Below are 6,698 nucleotides of genomic sequence, written 5' to 3' on the forward strand. Positions count from 1 at the left end.
ATGCATGTATGGTTGAATACATATTATATTGTTCTTCTAGGTCTAGATTACCTGCCTTAAGATTTTTTTTCTGGTTACATACATTTTTCCGCGAATTTCATAATGCCATTGTTTATATCAGTTGAGTCATGCTCCATTATACAAATCTACCACACTTTATTAATTTTTGGTTGCGGAATATCCACATGGTTTCAAGTTTATGGACATTATGAGGAAAGCCACGATGAATATAATTTAACAGGTGTCCTTGTGGTAGAATGGAGCATCCTATGGGTATATGCCCAAGAATAGTATGGTTGGGTCTTTTAGAAGATTGATTCCTAACTTTCTGAGAAACTGCTATATTCATTTCCATTGGAGCTGTAGAAGTTTGCACTCCAACCAACAAGAAGTTTCCCCTTGCACCACATTCTCACTAGCATGAACTGTCACTTTTACTATTACTCTTAGTCATTCTGATAGTTATAAAATAGTGTTTCATGGTAGTTTTCATTTCATTTCTTTGTTGGCTAAGGAGGTTGAACGTTTCTTTATGTGTTTCTCAGCAACTCAGGATTGCTTTGTTGTAAAGTCTCTTTAGATGTGCACCCCATTTTGTAATTGGAACATCTAGTTTCTTAAGTTCTTTATATATTAGGGATATTAGCCCTCTGTCAGATGGGGAGTTGGTCAAAATCTTTTCCAATTCTATAAACTTCCATTTCCTCCTACTGACAGTGTTCTTTGCCTTACGGAAGATTTTCAGTTTCATGAGGTAACATTTTTTTCAATTATTGATCATATTGCTGGGCTTATTAGTATTCTGTTGAGGAAATTCTCTCCTGTGCTAATGCATTCAAGACTATTTCCCACTTTTCCTTCTATAAAGTTCAGTATGTTGGGTTTTATGTTGAGCTCTTTCATCAACTGGGACTTGAGTTTTGCACAGGATGATAGATACAGTTCTATTTCTTCTTCTACATGTAAAAATCCAGTTAGAACATAAATATTGTTGAAGATGCTTTCTTTTTCCACTGTGTATTTCTAGCTTCTTCATCAAAAATAATGTGTTTATAAGTATGTAGATTTATGTCTGGGTCTTAGACTGGATTTCATTGATCAAACTGTATGCTTTAATGCCCATAACCTGTGTCTTTTTAAAATTTATATTTATTTTTACACTCCAGATTTTATTCAGCTTCCGGTCCACCCTCTTGACTGTACCACATCCCATACCTCCTCCCTGCTCTCCCTGCCTCCAGGAAGATGTCCCCACCCCACCCATCCCACCAGATCTCTAATGTTCCTGAGTCCTCCAGTCTCTTGAGGGTTAGGTGCATCTTCTCTGATTGAACCCAGACCTGGTATTTCTGTGCTGTATATGTGTTGGGGGTCTCATATCAGCTGGTGTATTCTGCCTATTTGGTCATCCATTGTGTGAGAGATCTCAGTGATCCAGCTTAATTGGGACTGCTGGTCTTCCTACAGGGTCACCTTCTTCCTCAACTTCTAGCTTTTCCCTAATTCAACCAGAGGGGTCAGAAGCTTCTGTTCATTGGTATGGGTACACATATCTGCATCTGACTTATTATTACAGCTCTGTAATAGATCTTGAAATCAGGGATTGTAATAGGGTTGGATTTTCTTTTATTGTACCGAACCATTTTAGCTATCTGGACATAATGCTTTTCCATATGAAATTACATATTGTTCTTTTAAGGTCTGTAAAGAATTATGTTGCAATTTTTATGGAGATTTAATTAAAGATTCTTTTAAGTAGGATGGCTATTTTTGCTATATTAATCTTACTGGTAGTATAAGCCTAGGGCATCTTTCCATCTTCTAATATTTTCTTCAGTTTCTTTCTTCAAAGATTTGAAGTTTTATTATTTTATATTATTTGTCTTAGTTAGGGTTCTATTGCTGTGAAGAGATACAGGGCCCATAGCAACTCTTTTAATGGGAAACATTTATTTAGGGCTGGCTTACAGTTCAGAAATTTAATCCATTATCATCGAGGCTAAAAACTTAGTAGTGAGCTGGCTGGAGAGATAGCTTAGAATTCTATATCCAGATCCAAAGGCAGCAAAACATAAAAGTTACATTTGGCATGGCTTGTGCTTCTTAAACTTCTAAGCTCCTCACCCCTCTCTGCCAGAATAAAACACTTCTTGCAAAAGAGAGAGCCACACTTGCTCTAGCAAAACCAGACTTCCTCATATTGACCCTCCAGAGTAGCCTACAAGGACCATTTTCATTCACACTCACACATTTTATTCTGTGGCCCCCATAGTCCAACTTCAAGGGTCTATCATAGTGTCTGCACTGTTTGAAAGTTCCAGGTCTCTTCTGAGGCTCATGCAATCTCCTTACTGTAATCCTCTGTAAAATCAACATGAAAATGCGGATCGCTTACTTTCAACACACAGTGACACAAAATATACATTACAATTCCAAATGGGAGAAAAGGGGACATAATATGGAAATACTAGATGAAAGTAAGACTAAAACCCAGCTAGACAAACTCTAAATTCTGAATCTCCATGTTTAATTTCAAAGCATTCTTTGGATCTCCAACTCTTTTCAAATTTATTGACTACAAAACTCATCTTTCTTTTGAGCTGTGTTTATTCCTCATTAGCAGCATGCTTTGGCAAGCATACAAGACTACTTTGACATTATAACATCTTAGAGTCTCCAAGGCAATCTAGGCTTCATCCTCGCAGCTTAATACAATGACCTCTATGGATCTTCGTTCAGGGTTACCTCTGCCATAACCTAGGGGTGATTTACTTGTTTAAGTCACAGAGGGAGATTCCATGACCCTATTCTTGCATATTTATCTCTAAAGTTATAAGCATATACCCAATGTTGTCAAGATTTGTTGGTTTCCAGTATTGGGACATGGATTATTGTTCAAGTACAGTTTTACCAGCCTTTTGCTTTTGATGGTTTCCTTCAATGTTTAATCTTGGCTGTACTTGAGTTGGCTCTGTAGACCAGGCTGGCCTTAAAATCACTCTGCTACCTCCTCAACTCAAGGGCTGGTATAAAATGCATGTAGCAATACAGCTATTTTAAAGTTTTTAAAAATTCTTTTTCAAAAATTGGAAGATGAACTGGGTGGGGTCTTGCCCTGAGGTTACCACACCCTTTCCATGAAATTTTTCAATTTTTCTCCTCCTTCTTCTCCCTCTTCTTCCTCCTCCAATTCTTCCTCTTCCTCCTTCTCATTATTATTATTTACTATTATTGTTGTTGTTGATTTAGGCTTGTTTTATATACAGTCCAGTCATTATCCTCCTCCCAGTCCACTCTCCAATGGTTCCTCATCCAATTCCTCCTACTGTCTCCAAAAGAAGGCTTACATACCCCTATCCACCAGAGCTTTTCTAGGGAACCTCCCGACTGATTTCCAGAGTGGGTGTACCATCTTACAATCCCACAAAAAATGGATGAGTGTTCTACTATCTCTACATCCTCGCCAGCATCTGCCTTTAACTGAAATTTTTATCTTAGCCATTCTAACTGGTGTTAGGTAGAATCTCAGGATTGTTTTGATTTGCATTTCCCAGATAACTTGGGATGTTGGCCACTTCTTTAGGTAATTCTTTGCTATTCCATATTCCTCAGCTGAGAATTCTTTGTTTAGCTCTGTATCCCATTTTTAATAGGGTTATTTGATTTTTCTGGAGTCTAACTTCTTGAGTTATTTGTATGTATTGGACATTAGTCTTCTATCAGATGTAGGATGGGTAAATATCTTCTCCCAATCTGTTGGTGGACATATTGTCTTAAGGACAGTGTCCATTGCCTTACAGAAGCTTTGCAATTTTACGAGGTCCCAGTTGTCAACTCTTGATGTTAGAACAGTCTTAAGAAATGATCTTGAAATTAGTCTGTCATTTCCTCAGAAAATTAGATACAGTTCTATCTGAGGACCCAGCTATACAACTCCTTGGCATATACCCAAAAGATGCTCCACCATATAACAAGGAAACATGCTCCACTATGCTCATATCAGCCTTATTCATAATATCCAGAAGCTGGGAAAAAACCTACATGTCACTCAACAAAGGAATGGATACAGAAACTGTGGTATATTTGGACAATGAATAATTACTCAGCTATTGAAAACAATGACTTCATGAAAGTTTTAGGAAAATGAATGGAAGTAAAAAATCTCATCCTGAATGAGGTAACCCAATCAGAAAAGAACACACACGATATGTACTCACTGAGAAGTGGATATTAATTTTAAAACTTGGCATACCCAAGATACAATTTACAGACTACATGAAGCTCAAGAAGAAAGACAAAAGTGTGGATGTTTCAGTTCTTCTTAGAAGGGGGAACAAAATAATCACAGAATAAAATATGGACACAAAGTGTGGAGCAGAGACTGTAGGGAAGGCCATCGAGAGACTGCCACTCATGGTGATCCATCCTACATGCAGTCATCAAAACCTAATCACTATTGGGAATGCCAAGAGTTGCATGCTGACAGAAGCTGTCTCCAGATAGGCTCTGTCAGAGCCTGAGAAATTCAGAGGCAAGTCCTTGCAGCCAAACACTGGACTGAGAATGGGGTCCCCATTGGAGGAGTTAGAGAAAGGACTGAGGTATGTGAGGGGATTTGCAACCTCATAAGAAGAATAGGATCAACCTACTAGATACCCCAAAGCTCCCAGGGACTAAACCACCAACCAAAGAATACACATGGAGTGACCCAAGTCTCCAGTCGCATATATAACAGAGGACAGCCTTGTTGGGCAGTAATAGGAGGAGAGGTCCTTGCTCCTATGAAGGCTTGATGCTTCATCATAGTAGAATGCCAGTTTGGGGAGGTAGGATGGAGTGGGTAGGTAGGTTGCGGGAGCACCCTCATGGAGGCAGGGGTGTGGGGATGGAATAGGGTCTTTTTGGGGAGGAGAAACCAGGAAAGGGGATAATATTTGAAATGTAGATAAAGAGAATGTCCAAGCCAAAAAAAAAAAAAAAAGAAATGGTCATTCTACCAAAAGTATTCATTAGATTCAGTGTGAGCCCCATCAAAATTCCAGTAGATCCACAGATCTTGAATGGACTAATCTCAACTTCAAATGAAAGTAAACACACACACAGACACACACACACACACAGAGAGAGAGAGAGAGAGAGAGAGAGAGAGAGAGAGAGAGAGAGAGAGAGAACTGGATATCTAAAACACTGTGATATAATAAAATATGGTATTGGCACAAAACAGACACAGTGATAAAAAGAATTGACCTGATAAGCCAGACACAAATTTACATACCTATGGTAGATTTCATCAAATGTCTGCATGCAGGAGAATTAAAATAGGTTTATACTTATCACCCTGTACAAAACTCAACTACAAATGCAAGAAAACTACAACAATAAGCCAGATATACTCAATATGATAGGAGAGTATGTAATGAATAACCTTGAACTCACTGACAGAAGAGAATACTTTCTGAACAACACTCTATTAGTGAAAGTGCTAACACCAATATTTAATAAAAATGGGACCACCTTAAACCAAGAAGGTATACCTGCCAAAAGACACTGTCATTAGGCAAATCAAGAGCCTACAGAATGGGAAAAGATATTTAACTAACAATACATTCTATAGAGGACAAATGTACTAAGTACATAAAAATAAAAAAATTGGTTTTCAATAAAAATATGCAAACTTTTTCATTCTCTATGAAAATCAGTATGGAGGTTCCTCAGAAAGTTGGAAATCAATTTATCTCAAGATCTAGCTATACCACACTTCAACATAAACCGAAAGCATATTTCATCATATCAGAGAGAGACTTTCCCTACTATATTTAATGCTGCTCTATTCCCAATTACCAGAAAGTGGAAATGAGCTAGATGCCTCTCTAAAGAAGAATGGATGAATAAAATTTGATAGTTTACATATTCCAATATTACACAGTTGTTAAAGAAAATGGCATCATGTAATTTGCAGGCAAATGATGGAACTGGAAAATTAACATCCCAAGTGAGGTATCCTTGACCCAGAAAGACAAGTATGTCCTACATCACCTACACATGGATATTAGCTGTTAAGCAAATGAGAACTAAGCTTCACTGAATGTATAGAATAGAAACAATTAGACTTTTAAAACATGGAGATAATTTCTATATGGGAAAATATGATTTATCTTTTGCAGGGCAGAGATTTTCCTACTTACTGAAAAGTTAGGTTAAATCTGGACTTTAATTAATGTTGTTTTGAAAGGGATTGATCTCTAAGAGGTAATCCAAAGCTTGATAGAAAAGAAAATATAGAATTAAACATAGGTTCTTACATTTAACCAGAAGCAGCATATCATGGAAGACATATTCCATTGAACTTCTCATACAAAATCAGATTAATATAAGCTGACTATATCATCACTTAACTGTTTTTTCTCTTGATATAATCATTATCAACACCATACTCCAGAATGTCCTTCTATATTCCTGATGTGCCAGTTATGGCAGGATTACTGAATTTATGAAACTTTATAGTATTTTATTAAGTGAAGCTTCAGTTAATTACAAAAGTACAAAATTATAATTCATTTAAATTACTTTTAAGATGTGTTACCATATTCTATGACTAAGGGAGTGCTAATATTTTTATAAATTATTTTAATTTTTATATAAAAGTATGGCACACATGGAGCTCTCTATGAAGACCAAAAGAGGATGCAGGGTGAGTT

The sequence above is a fragment of the Rattus norvegicus genome, chromosome 3 (assembly GCF_036323735.1).
Source record: "Rattus norvegicus strain BN/NHsdMcwi chromosome 3, GRCr8, whole genome shotgun sequence".
In the NCBI taxonomy this organism is placed as follows: Eukaryota; Metazoa; Chordata; class Mammalia; order Rodentia; family Muridae; genus Rattus; species Rattus norvegicus.